At 37.5% G+C, this 22,570-nt stretch overlaps 1 protein-coding gene across 2 annotated transcripts in view; it reads right to left on the minus strand.

Annotated features, from left to right (window-relative positions):
* Positions 1-15,065, minus strand: part of PLA2G4A (phospholipase A2 group IVA) — a 164,623-nt gene extending 149,558 nt beyond the window's left edge. For both annotated transcript variants that reach the window (XM_061185609.1, XM_061185608.1), the window contains exon 1: positions 14,970-15,065. The gene's annotated coding sequence lies outside the window, so the exon portion shown is untranslated. The remainder of the gene's footprint in view (positions 1-14,969) is intronic.
* Between the last annotated feature and the right edge of the window lie 7,505 nt (positions 15,066-22,570).

Genomic DNA, 22,570 nt, shown 5'->3' on the forward strand with positions numbered 1-22,570 from the left:
AAAGGCCATGAGCAGCAAGCTGCCGCCACAGTGGAGATGCCCCATCCCATCTCAGGCTCTCACCGGTGCCACCCAGCCACCCAAAACCCTCCTTACCTCTCTCCCACATACCTTTTCTTTTTTGGCCACGCTGCGTGCGACCTGTGGGATTTTAGTTCCTGGACCAGGAATCGAACCCAGGTCTTGGCAGTGAAAGCGCAGAGTCCTAACCACTGGACCACCAGGGAACTCCCTCCCCCACACACCTTCTGTGCAGGATAGTCTCTTCCTGTCCTTGAGGATTCTGTATAAACTCACTCTCTGAAGTAAACCATCTCTTTATCTACATGGTTAGGACCCTTGTATTTCTCCTTGATATCTCCTACCGCAGTGTTATGTACTCTATTACTATTATTTAGAGGGTATGTCTCCTCTAGCTGTGAACAACAAGAGGGAAGTTTTGTCTCCTTCTCCCTGTATTCTTGTTGGGCCCTGAGTGATCACCCAATTACTATTTACTAAAGGATGAATGAACAAACTTGGAATTTATATGGATTACTGGGGAAAACTGATTAGACCATAGATGAGGTTTTGGGTTGAGAAATAATCAAGGGGAAGTAGAGCGTAATTATAGAACCTGGAATGACAAGCTGGAAGATATCTCAGCAATTACTAATCTGAAAGCTTAATTTCAGAAGTTCACATTATGCATTTCCCAGATGCCAGTGTTATTGTGCTAAGTGATTTATATACGCCATCTTGTTTTGTCTTCGTAATAAGAGAGGGATTATTATTGCCATTTTAGAGATAAAGCGTGAGTGATTTGTCTAAAAATCACTGAAAACTCAAACTGAGGCAGATGGTCCCCCTTACTCACACTTTACAAGAGAATATTGTCTCCCAGAAAGACTAAGCAACATTCCCCAGGTCATCTGGGTGAGAAACGTTGAGTTGGCCCTAGAATCCTGACCCTCTGACTCATACCAGATTTTCTTTCTACATCATTCTGCCATTCTACAAAAGCCTCTAAAGGACAGGAAGAGAGAGGGGGCAGGGTGGAAGTGACACTTTGTATTAGTTTGCCAGGGCTACCATAATTAAACACCACAACCTACATGGCTTAAACAACAGAAACATTTTCTGACAGTTCTAGAGGCCAGAAGGCTAAGATCAAAGTGTCCAGCAGGTTTGGTTTCTTCTGAGGCCTTTCTTCTTGGTTTGAAGATACTATCTTCTCCCTGAATCCTCACATGGTCTTTCCTCTGTACCCATGCTCCCCTAGTGTCTCTTAGGGTGTCCAAATTTCCTCTTGTTATAATCACACCAGTCAACTGGATGAGGGCTCATCCTAAGGGTCTCATTTGAACTCAATCACCTCTTTAAAAGCCTAATCTCCAAATACAGTCACATTCTCAGGGACTGGGGGTTAGGACTTTAATATATGAATGGGGAGGGGCACAATTCAGTCTATAACACAGTTCAATAATATTAATAATAATTAATATAACAGTTAAACAAAGATGCATACAGTTGTTAATGGAGAATGGTGGCATTTGAGGAGGGAGGGGCAACCAGCCAGAGGAGTCCAGATATCATACAACAGGCACCTAAACTAGGATTGTGAGGAGATAAAGAAGAAGAGAGAGCACAGCATTATTTAGATGGACCAGCCTCCCTCATCCTCACCTGGTTATTTTGAAAGCGCACAGACACACACACACACACACACACACACACACACACACACACAGAGTACATAAATGAAACACAATGCATAATATAATTTATTTTACCACTTCACAATTGGGAAGTACAAATCCAGATAAACCTGACTATTTTAAGGGCCAGAAAACTGGCTGGCCCAGTTTCATACGCTGCATGACAGACAAAGCAAGAATGTCTCCTCACTCCAGAGAGAGTTTTCTGGTTTTCTTTCTCTGACCTTCCAGTTTGCTGTTATTTTCCATCATTTCCTCTTCAGTGGCCAAAAACAAGCAGCTACTCTGGCTGTATTTTAAGGTCAGAAAATTTTGGAATTGGAAGAAACAGTCATAATCACCACCTAGACAGACCTTGTGCAAATTTGTAAGCTGAGGTCTAAAGATATAAACAAACCTAGAGAGTTCACCCAGTTAGGGAAACAGCTGAACTTGTCTCGCCACTCTCAACCAGGTGCCCTTTCTTTACACCCTCTCCTCTCCCCACTGCCATCCCCAACCAGCATACTCAGGCTAAAAAGGGAATTTAGCCAAAATTAAAAGAGCATTTGTATACAATTTAGTTTGACCAATATTTTAAATGGCCAAGTTATTGTCTGGTGGTGTGAAGTAGGCTCAAGATATGAATCTGAAGGAAATGAACAACTGAATTTCTCTCTGTGATTGGTCAAATAAAGCTTAAAAAGAGCCATTTTCATCTTTTAGATTTTTCTAGATGTGAATCATAGTTATAAGATGTTGACTTACAAATGCAACATGGATTGTTTTTTAAAATTCCTCTTCCCACACAGACCACTACGGAATAATATCACATTGACAAGTGTTTATTATGTTCATTTTCAGAAAATGGAAAATGTTTTACCTTCTACTTAAAAGAAACTGATAATGGAGAGGTATCAGTGTTAATGCTTTTGAAATATACCTAACAATGTGGCACAAAATGCCAGGAAAAGGAATGGGCTTTGAAAAGTGCATTTACTTCTGCAACTTTCTTTCTCCAGACCAGATGGTTTGCAAATATGCTCCCCTAGGGAGTATTTGTGTTTTGTTGAGGGTTCCACTCCCTCCTTAATTGCTGCCTCTTTTTATGACGTACCCAAGATTGCCACAGCAGGGAAAGCCATATCTTTTTCTAAAGAAAACAGTCCAGGGAAAACCCCCAGAAAAACCATCATGCTGGCTTAAATGTTTCATGAGAGCCATTTTATTACTGGGTGAGTTATAACATTTTGAAGTTGTTTTACTTCTCAACTAACAGGATAACTATTTCAAGCAGCCCATGAGGTTGATCTTGTAATTAAAATATGAATGTTGACTATGATCTTGAAGTGGAAAAAAATGACAGAAAAAAATCGCAGGAATTGTGTAAGATCAGAGGCACTGTACACCCACCCATCTCATGGATTACTGGGAAGTTAAACCACTAACCATGACACGAGCATTCTACAAGTCCTGGATTGTGTAACATACAATAGGAATTCAAGTTCATAATTCTTTTTTCAGGTTGTAAGAAGTTTTAGAAACGTGCTTCTAGACACTATGAATGGCAATTCACTTTTGAAATAAACAGGAAATTCAATCTTTTGCAGGATTAAGAACTCTGTACATAGAAAGTATGCCTTTGAGGGGAAATTCTCAGGAGTTCTTAATATGTTTTATGCCTTGGATCCCTTTGGCAGTCTGATGAAGCCTACACGCCCCATGATATAGTCTGACACTATAAAGTTCTTAAAATAAAAACTCTGGATTTACAAAAGAAACCAATTATATTGAAATGCATGGAATCTATGCAGTGTAGTAGACCTCTTAAATGGTCTCAATGTACGCATTGAAGGGTTTTCTCTCTCTCCTTTCTGTGGAGTACATCTATGCAAGTCTAAAGTTCAATGTAAAATTTTTTAAGACAGAAGAACTTTCAGCACTATAAAGGGTAAAGCAATAGAAAACTAAGTTACTTTTGTACTATCTACCTCTGCTAGCACCATAATAAACATGTAAGCCCAATCTGAATATTTAGGTGTTACATATAATAAACACAGGTTGAAATGAACTAGAAATACTCATTTGCTCCAAATTGTGCAATATACGTTTCCTCAACCTTTGATCAACAATGGAGAACAGTGCCAAGGATATTAATAAAATCTGTAAGAATGTTTCAGTTGAGCTTCTGCTGATGAGATATAATGCCTCAATGGGTTTTACAAACATATGAAATTAACAAAAGCAATGTTAAACTCTCCCCTTCATTTTGGACAGGAAGAAGTTCGATAACTATATCTATACCACAGCCTAAGGAAATATGGGCAGAACCAGGAATAAAGTGTAGGATGACTTTCCAACACATGATAGACATGTCTTATTGAGGTAGGGAGGGAAGGAGGACAAAGAGGCATCTCCTGAGGGCCAGGCAGTGCATCTGGGAAACATCTGAGCCAGAAGCAAACTCAAGTGCATCTGATCACAAGGAGCTTCCCCTCCCCACCTCCCTGCCCAGCCTGACCCGCACAGACTCACTGCTTCCATTCATGCAAGCACCTGGCCATCCACAGTGTAAAACTAAAGCACTTCAGTAGAAGGATTTATGAGAAATGGCTAATGAATTAAAAATTTATTAAAACAAGATTTTTTTAAACTTCAAGGAAATACGAGAGTCAGTATTTCAATGAAATTGTTTTAGTTCTTAAAAAAAATATCAGTTTGATTATGGTAATTATGATAACCAGCTGTTCTCTAAAACTCTAAAGATTGAAAAAAAAAGAAGGAAATGACTTTTAGTTGCAAAATGAAGGATTTTTGTCAGGTTGAAGAAAGAACATCCTGCTAACAGAGCTGTAAAAGAAAGACCCTCTTTTTCGATGGTCGATTATTACTACTGAATGTTTCAGCCCTCTTTACATTGCAGAGTTGTAATGGTTGCAAGTCTACAAAGCACTGTCTTTCAGGGAGCACTAAGGAGGCCTTAGTGCAGGAGTAAAGTAGGCAAAGTTGAGGGGTAACATATAAACTCTACACAAGAACTTAGCTAGATATCCAAGAAAGGCAGGCAAGGCCACGGTTAAACATTCAGAACTGAAAACAATTCTAGCAACTAGGAAGGAAACGGAGCCTAGCATGATGGCTCCTGGAACAGGTAAAGGCATTGAGATTCGCTGAAGTGTAGAACTGGGCCTAGCAGTTGGCTAGGCAAGGAAACCAAGAGTTTGAAAGGAACAAAGACTGAATCCCTGCCGACTAAATGCTGGAAATCAAGCCAATTTGTGACTGTTCCTTACTAGGTAATAATTACCCTAGATAAAAAGATCTGTACTCTACAAGTTCATGAATTTCTACACATTTTTGTTTTAGGTGTTTTGTTTTGTTTGCTTAGTGTATTGGTTGTTCATTTTAAGGATTTCCAGATTTTCTTTCTTTAAAAATTCACACTCAAAAAAAAAAAAAAAAAAAACCCACTCTAGCAAAACTCAGCCATTCTGGCTTCTCTGGGTTTGCTCCTAGCATTTAAGCATAGCTGGAGAAAAACGACCTAACCTGGCAGACTGTTTTTTAATCTTAGGTTTACATTCTCAGAACTCAAAGAGGCTCTCACCACTACACGCCTTTCTAAGTTTTTCTGGTGCCCTTTAAGTCCCACGCTAGAAAGACTTTCCTCTCCCCCTCAAGTCTCTCGCCTCACCCCACCCTCACTATTGGCTGTGACCTCATCTCCCTTCACTGAGAAAACAGAAGGCACCAGGGGGAAGTTCCCGTCTTCCCACCATCAAATCCGCAAACTCCTCTGCCCAAGCACTGGCGTTCTCCTTCTCCCTGTCACGAAGGAGGCAGAGTTCCTCCCGGTGTTGCGGACCTAGCCCCACACGTGGCTCTCTAGACGCAAAATCCCTCTATCTTCTTCAAGGACTTCCCTCTGACGGCCATGCCGTTTTTTGTTTTTTTTTTTAATTTATTTTATTTATTTTTGGCTGTGTTGGGTCTTCGTTTCTGTGCGAGGGCTTTCTCTAGTTTCGGCGAGCAGGGGCCACTCTTCATCGCGGTGCGCGGGCCTCTCACTCTCGCGGCCTCTCTTGTTGCGGAGCACAGGCTCCAGGCGCGCAGGCTCAGTAGTTGTGGCTCATGGGCCTAGTTGCTTCGCGGCACCTGGGATCCCCCCAGACCAGGGCTCGAACCCGTGTCCCCTGCATTAGCAGGCAGACTCCAAACCACTGCGCCGCCAGGGAAGCCCAATGCCTTTCTTTTCTGAATCATCAACCTTTACCTTCTATTGGAAAATCTGATTGGCTAGCTTTGTTACAGTCTCCCTTAACTCCATATTCCTTTTCCCTCCATGTCTCCATTTTTATGCTGGGTTTCACTGACAGATTTCTCTAAAGGGCCATTTGTTCCCACTGTACCTATCCATGTCCCCAGAGTCCTCCACTCCTATCCTTTTTGCCATCTCACTGAGTCCCCACCTCTCCACTGGAACTGCTCTTATCAAGACCACTAACGAGGGACTTCCCTGGTGGTCCAGTGGTTAAGACTCCGTGCGCCCAACGCAGGGGGCCCAGGTTCGATCCCTGGTCAGGGAACTAGATCCCGCATGCCGCAACTAAGACCTGGCGCAGCCAAATAAATAAATATTAAAAAAAAAAAAAAAAAGACCACTAATGACCTCCAAGTTTTCAAATATGGTCGTCACTTTCCTATCCTCTGTTTCTCTGGAAGCACTTTCCCTCCTTTGTTCCCATGGCATCATCCTAACTACTAGTTTTCCATCTGATTTCTTGGTTGTTCCTTTGCAGGCTCATTTACAAATGCTGTTCTCTGCCTGGAACCCCCATCTGAGCCACACTAACCTCACTCTAGGCACCTCCCACACCTGGCTTCTCATCCCTCACATCTCGGCTTAAATTTTACCTCGCAGGGAAACCTTTCCATCCTTCACCTCCCCAGGTTAGCCTGTACTATTAAAGTCCATTTGCTTCTTTTATTATTTGTTTATTATTTGCTTAATTATCATCTCTCTCCTCCAAGTGGGAATTAACTCTTTATTCACCCATGTGTGCCGTAAATGTAGGACAGTACCTAGCATGTAGTTAGTATTAATTAAAACATACTGAACTGGTGAGGGAATAAATGCACATAGCCCAGTGATCAAAAATTCCTGGATTATATTAGCATCTGCCTTTTTTTTTTCTTGACCCAACAGGTAAAATTCTTAAGTGAAAAAGAGAGTACAGACTATCTAAATTGTTTCTAATACCTCTTCTTTTTCTAAGTATTTAAAAAGGTACATTTTTCCTACTCTTTTCCTAGGCATGCTACATATATTCATGAAATAGTATCTAGAAATTCTTTTCTTCACAGAAAATTGTAATTTATACAAGAATGCTCTTTTCATTGTGACAATAGCTCATAAGGTATTAATCAACCAAGCCAACTTGTCAATTTAACACATAATTTAAGCAGATAGTAAAATTTTCTGCAAACACTGAATGAGTTTCACAAAACTGATTCTTTTATTGCTTTTCATTGACAACAGAGGGATCATCAGTGATAAGGATAAGAAAAAAAAATCTCATATAAACATTGTGGACTTTTATATATTTTAAATATAAATCCCTCATTGTCACTACCTCAAAAAATAAGTACCAAGCAGCAGATTATAAGCAACCATCTTAATATTTTGCAACTAAATTTTTAATTAACTAAGAAATCTCTTTAAATTAGAATTTAAATTTGCTGTGAGAAGTCTTCCTAAAATGTTAATAGCATCTTCTACTAATCAATGATATAATGATACTTTGAAGTTATATTTGAACATGAATTCCCATTATACACTGAAAGTAGTGATTTTGAAGACTATTCCATGAAATGCCCTAGTGTTACCTCTTTGAGATCTAAGTTCATGACCTCAACCAGTTTTAAACTCATCTGCCTCTTCTTCATGACAGTTAAATGGAAAGGAAGTGGATACCTGTTTGAGCTTTGTGGTGGATAATAACAACGGACTGATGGATATTAAGATATCTTAATTATAGATGCCAGAATCTACACAGCATATCCTCATAACCACATGCATCTTTAGATACTTTTCGCCAGAGTACTTTTCTATAAATTCTTACTTAATTGCTCTAAATTACTTTTCTTACTACTTTCATAATATTGCATCAACTACATGTAAACAGTCCACAAAATGGATTACCCTTTTGTTTCAAGTAATAAAAAAATGAGAGCCTGGGGACTTCCCTGGAGGTCCAGTGGTTAAGACTCCGCACTTCCACTGCAGGGGCACTGGTTCGATCCCTGGTTAGGGAATTAAGATCCTGCATGCCGCGCAGCACGGCCAAAAAATAAATAAATAAATAAATAAGAGAGAACCTGAAGAAAACTTAAAGACATCATTTTCCTGCCCCTAGACTAACCCAGGCAGACATTGTCTCTTCTACAATTACAGATCCAGGAATCCCACAAGAATACATACGGAGTCTAACATCCCAGTTTATTGCCGAGGTACTGCGCCCAACTTGCTTATCTTGTTAAAGCTGTGGATGTAAAAGTATGGGGCAAATAGGAGGTGTGTCAATTTACTGACTGAAATTCAGAAGCCATTTGCTGACCTAATGTTTCTAGTGGTGCAGTTGCATCACAGTCAAACATGACCTACTATGTATTATTTATTATGAAGTTATACATATGTGTAATAAGCCAACGTTGTAACTAAAGTTGATTTTTACTCCTGAAAAGGAATATCTGGTATACCATAAGCTACTGGGTTGTTCAGAAAGGTAAAATAATAATGATTTTTTTCTACAAATGATAAATCCAAGGTCAGAGTAACCATTTTGATACAAATGCTTTATGCCAACCACCAGGATTAATGAGAGCCAAAGAGAACCATAGGCTCTGTAGGTTATACTCAGAATATTCTAAAAAAATACTCTATTACCAAATGAAAGTAAAACTGTTGGTAGAATTAGTGTTTCTTATACAACTCATAATACGTCTCTTTTGTATTTTTGGATTAAAGTTCATATACTTTATTGTCTTAAAGTGGCATATATCTTTATAAAATTCTAAATAGTTACAAAATAAGAAATTCTAAATCATATGCTACTTCTTCAATCATTCTTAAATTTGTGCAACTTCCTCTATTATGTCAATCAGTAATCCAGTTATAAGAACAGAACAATTGAGTTAATATGGAAACGTGCATTAGGATGTGTACTTTCTGGTTCTTCCCCTATAATTTTTCTGATGTTAACAAATAGGAGGAGGTTGACAGTCTTAAATAACACGCATCAAAACTGGAAACATAGGGCTTCCCTGGTGGCGCAGTGGTTAAGAGTCTGCCTTCCAATGCAGGGGACACGGGTTCGAGCCCTGGTCTGGGAGGATCCCACATGCCGCGGAGCAACTGGGCCCGTGAGCCACAATTACTGAGTCTGCGCGTCTGGAGCCTGTGCTCCGCAACAAGAGAGGCCACGACAGTGAGAGGCCCGCGCACCGCGATGAGGAGTGGCCCCCACTTGTCGCAGCTGGAGAAAGCCCTCACACAGAAGCGAAGACCCAACACAGCCATAAAATAAATAAATTAATAAATATATTAATTAATTTAAAAAAAAGAACCTTCCTTGAACTTAAAAAAAAAAAACAAAAACTGGAAATATAAACCAATTAGTTAATTGAAGCATACAAAATGCATCAAAATGGAAATCATAAGACTCAGATATTAAATAAGCTATTTAACTTTCCAACACTTCTCTTTTCACATCTACAAAATGTGAGTATCTGCTCTGCTAACCTACATGGTTATTATGGGAATATAGTTCTTGAGCAATCTCTTTATAAACCACAAAATGCTATGCAAACGAAAGGGATTATTGTCCCTCTGATTTTTTTTTTCAAACTAGGTAATCAGAAAACAGATTGTAAATTAAATAATAAAATGAAAACTAACCTGAGTGTTATAAATACCTGAGTTTTTCGTACTATGGAATACTGAAATTACACATATTATGGATATTTGTTTTCTAATTCAAAACATACTGTTACCTAAAATACCTAAATTTCCCTATAGACTCCAGAAGTCAAACAAATGAAGAGGAAGATTAAGGAAAAGGGAGCAGCTGATTTACAAGTGCATTCCCTTCCCCCTAAGAAGGGAATGGAAGGAAAATGAGTGCAACTTGGTCTCTCAGCCCTTCATCTTTGACTCAGTGGTTACTAAACTCTGACCGGGATCACTTACAGGTGATTGCTGAGTTTCTCTAAAGCTATTTTCATTCAATAAGTGATCAGACTGGTGGTGCAGCTTCATAAATCTGCTTATGGTAAGCACTGAATTATCAATATTTAAGCTTATTTTATATTTGTATAGAGGAGAAATAAACTGTATTTTCAAAGAATTGTTCTGAGGGTAGACTAAGAATCACAGAGAATCCAAAAAACTGAGAACCACAGAGTGGCAAGAGTAGCAAAATTTGGGCACATCTCTTTTTCTCAGGCAAGTAGTGGTATCAAAAGGCAGGAACAATATCTGCTCTATTTAATGTCTTCTTTGGAAAGAATCCCTGAACCAACCTTTTGGTTCTCCCAACTGTCACTGCCCTAGTCGCCAAGGAGTACAAGATGAACGGCCTAAAGCTTATATTCATTTTGTCTAAGTTGGTTCTTGACAAACATGGACACCATTTTTCTTACAAAACCTTTCAAAAGAATCATCCTGTAACCTTTAGACCTACCTCTAGCTCCATCTTCTTGCATTAAGCAAGTCTGGATGTTCCTAAAGCTGTGGGAGATTCTACAAGGGTTTTGGCCCTCTTCTCGGAAACCTCTTTAAGTTCCCTGAATTTTGTAGAAGATGACAGACTGTGAGAATAAGAATGACTTGCTTTCATTTTTCGATTCATCTCACCCATTGTTAAAGAAAGGGTATCAGGAAACAATAAGAACAATCCTCTAAACTTGAAAAAAGCAATGTTTACAGAACTTCTATTTCCATTTCAAAATTTAGCCTTTCATGTTAAGACCCCTAACACTCTTCAAAATTATTGAGGACCCCAAAGGGCCTTTGATTATGTGAGTTATATCCATTGATATTTACCATATTAGAAATTAAAACTGAAAAAAGATTTAAAAATCACATTGAAAGATGCAATTCGTAAACATAGGCATACAAGTGTCCACCATGAAAACTGTTCAACCTCATTCCTGAAAAAAAATGCAAATTTAAACAAGATACCATTTTCATATAACAATTGTCTCAGTTTTTGGATTTGTTGTTGTTTGTTCTGTTTGAGTGATAACACAATGTTGGCTTAGGGAAATTCTACTCTCTTATACTACTGATAAATGGATCCAATCTTTCTCAAGAGCAAAATGGCAAAAATAATAACAAGTACTCTACAATATTTTGCTAAATGCTTTTTAAATCCTCCAAATACTCAATTATTATTATTATTATTATTATTATTATTATTATTATTCTTTTACAGCTGAGAAAAGAAAATTTTGATAAAGCATTTGGCTTATGATCTCATAACCTGTAATTAGTGGAACTTTTGTTAGAACTTGAAAAATGCATTTTAAGAATCTATCCAAAGGAAATAAACAGAGATGTATACAAACATTTATATTGAGGTCCTAAATGAAACACTATTTATAACAGTAGAAAACTTTAATCCACCTAAATATCCAGCAATTTATAATCAGCCAGTACAACATGTCCATAGACTAAAAATTACATCTTAGAACCATACTCTCTTGCTCATGGCTAGGTCGCCATCACTTGCATAGTGACTGACACATAGTAGGGACTTAGTAATATTTAAGATATGAATGAATATAAAATAACGCATGAATATAAAAATATGTTTTAAGAGAAAATCTCATGATTGAGTGGAAGCATGTTATGAAACAGCATCAGCAGTGTGCTATATTAATTAAACAAGGAGGCCATTAGACTACGGTGACTCTAATGCCACTGCAGTCTACATCAGCAAACCAAACTCTAAGCCGGTAAATGCCTCGAAGGTACAAAATTGAAACCTAAGGACAGTCATTCACAAACAGCCAACTAAGCTTCTGTAGCCAATCCATAAATTCCTTACTTTGCTTCTGCTTTTTCTCTATAAAATTCTCTCCCACATATCACGTCAGTGAAGTGCTCCTGACCACTTCTGGTTGGGCACTGCCCCATGCCAATCAATTTTTGCTCAAATGAACTCAAAATTTTTAATATGCCTCAGTTTATCTTTTAACAAGTGTGATCACAACTTTGTAAAATCTACATGTGAGTGTATGTGTAGAAAAATGTCTAGAGGCATAAATAGATGTATATACATGAATTCCTTGTCTCTGTGCTGATGCATGCTAGTTACCCAATAAATATTTTGATTGAATGAATAACATTTTAAAAGTAGTTACCCCTTGCAACTAAGAGTTCGCATGCCACAACTAAGGAGCCCGCCTGCCTCGACTAAGGAGCCCATGTGCCACAACTAAGGAGGTCATCTGCCCCTAACTAAGGAGCCCATGAGCTGCAACTAAGGATCCCACCTGCCACAACGAACACCCAGAACAACCAAATAAATCTTTTTTTTTTTTTTTTTTTTTTTTTTTTTAAAAGTAGTTACCGGGCTTCCCTGGTGGCGCAGTGGTTGAGAGTCTGCCTGCCAATGCAGGGGACACGGGTTCGAGCCCTGGTCTGGGAGGATCCCACATGCCGCGGAGTGACTAGGCCCGTGAGCCACAATTACTGAGCCTGCGCGTCTGGAGCTTGTGCTCCGCAACAAGAGAGGCCGCGATAGTGAGAGGCCCGCGCACCGCGATGAAGAGTGGCCCCCACTTGCCGCAACTGGAGAAAGCCCTCTCACAGAAACGAAGACCCAACACAGCCATAAATAAATAAATAAAATTAAAAATAAAATAAAAATAAAATTAAAGTGAACTAAAATTAAATAAATTTAAAAAAAAGTAGTTACCCCTTTTGGGGACTATATGTTCAATTTTCCTTTTCTTCTTTGCAATTTCTATATGTAACAGGATTTAAACAGTAAGCATGAATTATCTTTGTAATAAACAAGAATGTTATAAAACATAATTATGCTGGGAAATATCATTCGGAATTTTGGAACAAAAGCAGCAAATATAGACATCCCACAATCCAATAAAAAATAACTTGTATCTTACTTCCCTATTATGTTTTACTTATTGCATTCAGCAATAAAAAATATAAGATGTTATAGAAAAATGGCAAGCTTAATATTGTACAGCTAATTACTATCGGGGTGGAGTCTAGAATCTAGGTCATTTGGTTTCCAGGCAGCAGTTTTTCCATTATACCAATTACTTAGAGTTCCAGAACACTAACTGAATATGTGCAATATTCACTGTGAGGCAGTTCTTTACTCACAAGTAAAATAATTTGCTAATTATTTGAAATCGTCAGAAAGCTCCGAATTTCTAAGAAATACTATGTTTTCACACGACATGAATCGTTTTGGGGGATTTGTGAAATTCCTAAAGGTGTTTCAAAATTTGTGCATGTTTGAGGAGCAAAAGTGTCATTATTCTAGGAAGGAGTCTACAGCTTTCATAAGATTTGTAAAAGGGTCTGTGATAAAACAAACAAAAAAGAAGAAGCTGAGAATAACTAACGCTATAAAATCTGCAAGCAAGAGGAAGAAAACAACTGATGATAAATAAAAAGGCATAAAAGAGGAAAACGAAACAGCTAATTCTGTCTTCCTCTTTTTTATTCCTGGAAGATATTTTTTTTAAATGCAAATGATTTCATTTTATGACTTTGCTTTCTAAGCAGAGACACTAGGAATGATACTGATGGGTTAAAAATTTACACAGGCCAAAGTATCTCTGTGGGATGAACTTTATCAGGTACTATTAGCAAGAAACTGATAAACGTAAAATGTAAAAAAAAAAAAAAAAAAAAAAAAGCATTTTAACATTGCAAGTCACTTTTGAGATATTTTTCATTTATGTTTAATTGGGACAAGGAAAATTACTAAATAGGTTTCATAGTTTCTTATCCCATAAAATGTGCTTCCCCTACAGGAAGTTTGTAAAGCTGCTTTGAGCAAATGCAGATTAAACACTTCTCTATGCATTTCACAATTATTGCTTAATTTAAAATTTAACTCTTCCTCTGCTCACTGAAAGAAACAAATACCTGTTGTTTAATCTCAATATCAAACTTGACTGGAAAGGTCTAGAGATCTCTAGAACATAATTTTAAAACTCTTAACAAGGTTTCTTTCACTACTATTCCCTGCAAACATCTCTTAGGCTACAATTCCAAATTTATGCAACAAACAGACACAAAACAAAACAGAAATTCTCCTTGAACCCAAAGGGTCATATATGCAAATATCGTAACTTAGAAATGACACCCATCCAAATGGTCCGCCTCTAGTATTCTCCATCTGCCTTAGATGAATAAGTGCTTACATCATCAACCAACATAAAGAGCATTTCTTGTCCTAGTTTTTGAGGTAAAAATGACTAATTTTAAGATTAAAATGAGTACAAGTTATAGGAAACTTAAGTTAAACCACTATTATTTCAAATCCAAATGCCTTTTTTTTTTTTTTTTTTTTTACAAATGCTTCCAATACAAAATTACTAAAATAGTATTCACACTCAAAACTTAGCTTTCTTATTTGAGCAAATCTTTTCCAATATCTTGTTTCGAGCTCTGTTCTCCTGGCATGTCAAATAACTTAGAAGGACGAATCAGAATACCAGTCAGTATACAATTAATTTTTCAGTGTTGTTTGTTTTTTCGCATAACACTGCCACACATTAAATACCCAGGAATGCTTTGCATAAGTAACCGAAATGACTATTTTTTAATTAAACCTTAAATTAGTTGATAAATTTCTTCGCTAAATATCCTTAGGGCTGTCAAAGATCAGGCTGCTCAATGATGGGAATAGGCAACCACCGCGTGGCGTCACGTGGAGCGCTAAGTAGAGCCCCCTTACTGCCTTTCTGAACGTTCGCTTTCTTTCTGCGCTGTACATGAAGGAAATCCTTATCCTCGGATTCCACAGTGCATTTAGACTCCGGAAAGCAAACTGGCATTTCTTAGAAGGAAATTAAGGTCCCTGATCTGTATCTCATTTCAAAACTCAGAGGACATGCAGACTTTTCACAGCGGTGAATCCTAGGCTTCCCTTCGTCCTTTCTTCCTTCCAAGCAAGATACAAACTAAAAGCTAGGGAGGGCGGGAGAGAGAAGTGGAGCGAGCGAGGGAAGAGTAAATATATTGCTTACAGTTCCCAGAGTTACAATGAGATTCCTCAGGCTCCTTTACGCCTCTAGCTTTCTGTCAGGATCCTTTCTCAGCCCGGCACCACAGAGAAGTTCAAGTCTTATCCTTGGTAGGAGGGGCTAAAATGTGAGCTGGTTTCCTTTCGTCTTTGCAGATGTGTTAAGGTGGAATTAAGGAGGAAGGGAGGAAAAGCGTTGTTCTCAGAGCAGCTGATATCTTAAATGTACATGTTTACTTATTAGAACTAGGAGTTTGAAGTCAAAAAACACGCTTAAATAATATGTAAGTTAAACAGTCCTAAATTACATGGAGTCTATGTATGCGTGTGTCTGAAAATACTTCTTGTCCTTAAGTAGTTACTGCTTCCTCCTTTTTTTCCAAACAAGTAAGAACTCAATTGAAAAGATGGATAACCCAGAGCATACTAGAGAATGTAATACATATGTTGAGATTTAGGGGGAAAAATCAAATCAGGTTAAATTAGAAATATGCAAAGTAAATTCAAATACCTGATATCACTGTAACCAAGAAGGTATATTTTTTAAATTTATCCAACTTCTGCAAGAATCAATTAGTGTCTTTACAAGATGACTTCTTTCTTTTTATTCTTTATCAATCATCCATGAGATGTTATAATGCAATTAACTATGAATTATAACAGAAACTTGAGGGGTTTTTTTGTTTTTTGTTTTTGCAAAGTTAGAATAAATGACCTGGGACTTCCCTGGTGGTCTAGTGGTTAAGACTCTGCACTTCCAACTTCCACTGCAGGGGGCATGGGTTTGAACACTGGTTGGGGAACTAAGATACCACATGTCACAGGGCACAGCCAAAAAAACTTATATTACTAAAATCAATTTCATTTATAAAAAAAAGAATGTGACTGTTTAATTCTAACTTTTTACTATTAATCTGTAGCTAATATGAACACCATAATAATTAGTCATTACATTTAGCTTTTTCTGAATATCAAACTCTGAGCAACTAAATATATTTGAAGATAAAAAATTTAAAATGTGGTGGTTACCAAGGGCTGAGGGGAAGGGGTCATGGGGAGTTACAAATCAGTGAGCATAAAGTTTCAGTTAAGCCAGATGAGGAAGTTGGAGAGATCTGCTGTACCACATTATATCTATAATCAACCATAATGTGGGGTACACTTAAAAATTTAAGGGGGTTGATTTCATGTTAATTGTTCTTACTGCAATAAAATAAAATTTTAAAACAAAAAAACAAACAAACAAAAATTAGTGTCTTTAAAGACTGACACACTAATTTAGTGTATCTTGTTTTTCAAACACAGGATCTTCTAATTTTGTCTTTAATCTAACATTGAGCACACTCTCCTATCTCTCTTATAACATTTTCAAAGAATGTAATTTCTGCAGACCCCATCATTAAATCTTCTGGATTATCTGCTTTCTGTAGCTCAGAATTCAACTCCTTTTTGTCTTGATTTTCTCCTGTAAATTCAACCTGTTATACTATCAATCTCACCTTCCTAAAAAAAGGCCTGTGGTGTCTCAGGAAGTCAAGATTGTTTTCTTTCCAAAGAAGATCCTGAATTTCTGAAAGGTTAAGTGTGCTAAGTAGAGGAACAGAGAGCACACTACTATTTTTTTTTACCTTTTTCCCCAGGTAAAGAAAGAATATGTTTTGCAGGGCACATTCATCCTAAGACCCTGGTGAAGAAAGACTCCTTTGAAAAGCAGATTCACAGTGCTTGGGTCAGTTTGATAATAAAAAGCTGTAGCTCAGTATTTGGAGGGGATATCCAATAGTGTGTAACCTGTTAAAGATAAGAAAAAGTTTTGATTAAATACTTTCAAAGAGAATTTCAGGATATGTTATGGCTAGGGTTAAAACATATGGGGAGATATTTGCCTCTTTTCAGCCTTACTAAATTGGGCTGACTTATCTCCATCCTTATAGTGAATAAAATCTACTGCAGGTATGTCTCTCCCTCTCTGCAACGGATATCCGGACCACCTCCCATTGCCCACATTCAGTTCAGTTTGGCTCCCTACCTATGATCTCATTGTTTACATAGACCCCCTAGATGAATGATACCTATTCAGATTGACTACCCTCACTTTGTCCTAATTCCTCCAAAAATACTTCCAACATTAGCCTACTAGTTCAAGAATCTCCACCTTAGGTAAGATAGCCCCTGCTTTCATAGCCTGCCTCAGTCTGTAGGATGAATTGGTCCGAAGACCCCTCTTTTCCAGGCCTATCCATCAAGAAGATCTGTTAGGAGAAGGAATACAGGTAGGACCCATCTGAAACTGAGTACGTAGCAGCCTCTTTGAGTCCAATCCCACCTTGTGCATTATTGCTAGTCAATAAGTTTCAGACCCTTTACCATTAATTATCAATATTTTCAAAAATTTAGACTGAGGATAATAAGCTAATTTAAGCACTGGATAATTAAGCAAAAGGAATGGCCTAAAAACTGGCCAAATTAACTACAAGAAAGTACTTACTTGTCAAAACCCATGGCTTAAAAAGCAGAAAAGAAAAACCTGAAGTTTTCATGATTGATTTTTCTTCCTCTATATGCAGTTGCTTTCTATTGTCTTTTTCACTGCTTCCACTTCACCTATCCTGTATTTTAACCATATGAAAGTGATTTGTCTCCCATAAACTTACTTGGACTTGAGGAATGAGATACTGTTTGGTAGTTAAATCCATACATCCAATGAAAATTATTAGCCAGCATGGTATGCTGAATGGGGAAATCTAATCCAGATTGCAAATAGAAACAAGGAAGGTTCTCAATGGTCACCAATTAACCAATTTACTTATAATAATATGTCGCTCTTTTCCACTGCTACACTTGCATGTTCTAGTTCATAATGCAACTATAGTGATAGTAAAACAATAAATTGGTATTTTTACTATTTATCTGTCTGTGAATACAATTAATATGAGTCATTCCTCTCTTTATGTATTAACAAAATCAAGTTAGTAAGACACCCCAATCAAAGAAAAGGAAAGTAATTCTCACCTGTGAATTTTTTGGCATCCAGCTAATTAACTCTCATCTTTCATTCAGACTACCACAGAGACTAATCTCCTTGCACACCTTTCCCTTAAATTCTACTAAAATAACCCTACTTACTCTGCAAGGCTTAGCTCAGTTATACCTTGTCTGGAAAATTTCTCTACCCACTCCCCTTTCCAGCATAATTAATCTTTCAGTTTCAGTAAGAACACTTATTAAAGGAAAAATATTTTATGCTACATGATGGTAGGAAACAAGCCTTCTTAATTTTAGTAAACCCTCTTGGCACACAAAGTCCATAACATATTAGGAGTTCAAAGGATGTTTGCTGAATTTGTTATCCATGATACTGGGTTCAAAGATATCTTAAACCTGACACCCAAATAGCACCCTACTGCCACCCTACTGCCATTTCCATCTGTACTAAAGAAGAAGAAGTTTATTTTTTTATGCCCTGACAGACACTAATAAAATTCCTGGAAATATGAAGCTAATCAGAGATAAGGGTGAAATGGACCCTAATTAAAATATATTTACAATTAATTTAAAAATTAGATGTCATGGGAGTTCCCTGGTGGCCTAGCGGTTAGGAATCTGGGCTTTCACTGATATGACCAGGGTTCAATCCCAGGTCGGGGAACTGAGATCCCGCAAGCTGCACGGCACGACCAAATAAATAAATAAAATAAAAAAGTTTAAAAATAAATAAAACTTAGTTGTGTTGAAAGCACAGATCTAGAGATAGTATATTTATGAACAATAAGAACTCTATTTTAATAGCTAAATATCTACTAGGACTCATCATCTGTACCTTCAATGTACATTTACTATACCCATATGTTTGCATCAATATTTTTGACCTGAAAAATGGAAGCAATAATTTTCTCTTAATTATTCTTTTTTTTAATAGTTCATTTTTTTTTACATTATTTATTTATTTATTTGGAGTATAATTGCTTTACAATGTTGTGTTAGTTTCTGCTGTACAATGCAGTGCATCAGCTATATGTATACCTATAATCCCTCCCTCTTGGACTTCCCTCCCACCCACCCCCATCCCACCCATCTAGGTCATCACAGAGCACCAAGCTGAGCTTCCTGTGCTTTTCTTTTTTTTAATATAAATTTATTTATTTATTTATTTATTTATTTATTTATGGCTGCGTTGGGTCTTCGTTGCTGCACGCAGGCTTTCTCTAGTTGCAGCGAGCAGGGGCTACTCTTCGATGTGGTGCACGGGCTTCTCATTGAGGTGGCTTCTCTTGCTGTGGAGCACGGGCTCTAGGTGCGCGGGCTTCAGTAGTTGTGGCATGCGGGCTCTAGAGCTCAGGCTCAGTAGTTGTGGCGCACGGGCTTAGTTGCTTCGCGGCATGTAGGATCTTCCCGGGCCAGGGCTCAAACCCGTGTCCCTGCATTGGCAGGTGGATTCTCAACCACTGTGCCACCAGGGAAGCCCTTCCTGTGCTTTATAGCTTGTTCCCACTAGCTATCTATTTTGCGCATGGTAGTGTATATATGTCCATCTTAATCTCCCAATTTGTCCCACCTTCCTCTTCCCCACCCCGTGTTAATTATTCTTCTTTTAATTGAACATGTTAGGCAGATTATTACTACTTTATTAAACTTTTTCCTCCTCGGTATTTTTTTTAAATATATTAAGAGGACTATACCAAATAAAGCAATAGTAATATCATTGTTGCTCCTTATATGGAGCCTATATTGGGCCACATACTTTGTATTATCACTACATTTGCAGTATCATTAACCACTATATTCATGAAATTATGCATTACTGTCTTTATTTAGAATCCTAGGCACACAAAATCAGTAGTAAAGCCAGAATTTCAATCCAAGTCTGTCCGACAATTTTTTCAGTGTATTTTTTTTGTTTTGTTTGACCATCTTTTCAGCCTATCCCAAATCAGCCAAATCCTTGACTTACAAATTTATATTATACAAATGGAGTCATATTGTCAGTGATTAACATGACTTAATACACAGTAGAAAATTTGACTACAAATACACCATGTTCAGGAACTTTTGACAAAACCAAGTTGTCCTAATTCATTTTACTTACTTGTGGCAATAATGTATAGTTAGCTAGTGGGAAACAGCAGCATAGCACAGGGAGATCAGTTCGGTGCTTTGTGACGACCTAGAGGGGTGGGATAGGGAAGGTGGGAGGGAGGCTCAAGAGGGAGGGGATATGGGGATGTATGTGTGCATGTGGCTGATTCACTTTGTTGTGCAACAGAGGCTAGTGCAGTATTGTGAAGCAGATATACTCCAATAAAGATCTATTAAAAAAAAAATAAGACCCTTGACTTTAGGGGCTATAATAAATGTAATTATTTTCAAAAAAAATAATAATAATGTACAAGCTGTTTTCTGCTCTCCAAGATCCCTCTAAATTTGGTAAAGGAAGCGCATGTCTAATTTAAGCAGTTCTGTCAGAATGGGCACAAGCCCAATCACACAGCTCAGAAACTGACTTGCAGACACTTTATAGAGTTTTAAAAATTCCTGTGCTCTTGGAATTTAAATGTACTGGCAACCATGAGAGAGGTTGAGCACATGTCTTTTGCTTTGAAGGCAATCCTGATTAGGAAGAATTACTGCTAAGCAAATGTCCAGAGTTCCTCAACTAACTGAGCTCCAAAGATGTCAGCAGAGGAATTCCATTAGAGGATGAAGATAATAGCATGCCTATACTTATGTTTATAAAACCAGTGACTAAGTATCTCAAAAGCACTTTTGTTATTTGACTTTTCAAATACGTTGTCAGGACCAACATGTTCTCTTTGGAAAAATCTGTTTTCCTTCATTCCATATATATATATAAAATCCATATATATATAAAATCTTTCTCTGATTGGAAACACAATAAAGACAACTCTTAATCTTCACCCAAATAACAAAAATAGTCACATAACAAAATTTAATTTCATTACATTTATAATCTAGCCTTAAATCCCAGTTCGTCCCAAATTTATTTTTTAGGATAGAGTAAAATTTGATAATTTATAACCACAACAACAAAAATCCAAAAGCTGCTATAAAAAATAAAAATTTCTGCTAATCTAATTCATTCCAAATTAGCAAAATGATCCAACTGTTTTCTTCATATAGATAGGACTATTAAAGAAAACATTGTTGACTCAACAAATTAAATATTTCCTAATTAATATGCTACTGAGGTATTTTTACTTTCCTGAAAATAGCAGTGGTCCAAGAACTGAAATAAAAATAAAATATTAGATTAATATCCTAAACAGTTGTAAGTCCATTACTGCTTATAACTTGCTACATTTAAAGAAAGCACTGCAATAACATATAATATTTTGATTTATCACTAAAATAGGGAGAAAGAAGAAGGTATGATCATTTTGCTATAAATCATAGTTCTAGAAAAACAATCTCCCTTTCGTTTGGCTCTCTAGATATTTCTATTTCCCTTAGCAGCCATTCTGCTACTTGTAATAAATGCATGGCTTAAGTTATATATGGTCATTATTTTGAAATGTTCCACCAATCTTTACACAGCATTCTCTTTGGAGTTAATATGTGTTTAGTAAACAGCATCCATTCACCCAATAAATATGATTCATCCATCTGATCTCATTCACAATGATTTTTAAATGTCTGTGCTGGGAGATCCTTTACAAATTCTGTAATACACTTGGAGAGGCAAAAATTAAACTCGGTAAGCACATGTTACTACTGATAGGCCCACTGGCCAAGTCACTTCATCCCTTGAAGGTAAGAAGCTTTTACGCTTCTTCTATGCCAAGATTGGTCCTGAGAACTTCTAAAGACATAACCCAACTTTACCAAGGGCTCCATATAGCCATTCCCCGGACATCTTGCTTATTTATCCTGTGCCTAGCACATGGTTAGGCACTGGAGAGAGAGAGCAATGGATAGGCAAGGTCCGTATTTTCATGGAGCTCACATCCTAGTGCACAGGGGAGGCAAGGAACAAGATGAACAAGATAATGACTTGAAAAAAAAAAGTCCAGGAAAGACCACTCTGAGGATACATTTTGATTGAAAGATGAGAATAAGCCAACCAGCCATGAAACAGTGTGGGAAGAATGTTCAGACAGAAGAACCAGCAAGTACAAGCACAGAAACCTGCATTACCACATGAAACATGAAGACATATATGACTAAAAGCCATTACAAGTGTCTTGAACAGGAAGTGCTAGAGTGAGGAAGAGACAAGGAAGTACTAAATTAAATCTGAAATCAAAACTGGGCCATGAAACTAGGATTGGATTTTGATGGGTAGCTGTGAGCAATTTAAGCAGCAAAGGCAAAGGCAGGAATTAATGCTTGGGAGGAAGTGCAAAGGCAGTTCTAAAAGGAGAAGAGTTTGTGGGGAGAGCAGTTCAGAAATGTACACTGGAGGTCAGATTTTTAAAATTCTTGAAAAACAGATGGAGGAATTTAGACATTTTCCTGTGATGAAGAAGAAACTTCCCAGCTATCACCAAAGGGGAAAGGGGGAGGGGGATAATTTAGGAGTTTGGGATTAACACATACACACTACTATATATAAAATAGGTAACCAACAAGGACCTACTGTATAGGTAG

The sequence above is a fragment of the Eubalaena glacialis genome, chromosome 3 (assembly GCF_028564815.1).
Source record: "Eubalaena glacialis isolate mEubGla1 chromosome 3, mEubGla1.1.hap2.+ XY, whole genome shotgun sequence".
Classification (NCBI taxonomy): Eukaryota; Metazoa; Chordata; class Mammalia; order Artiodactyla; family Balaenidae; genus Eubalaena; species Eubalaena glacialis.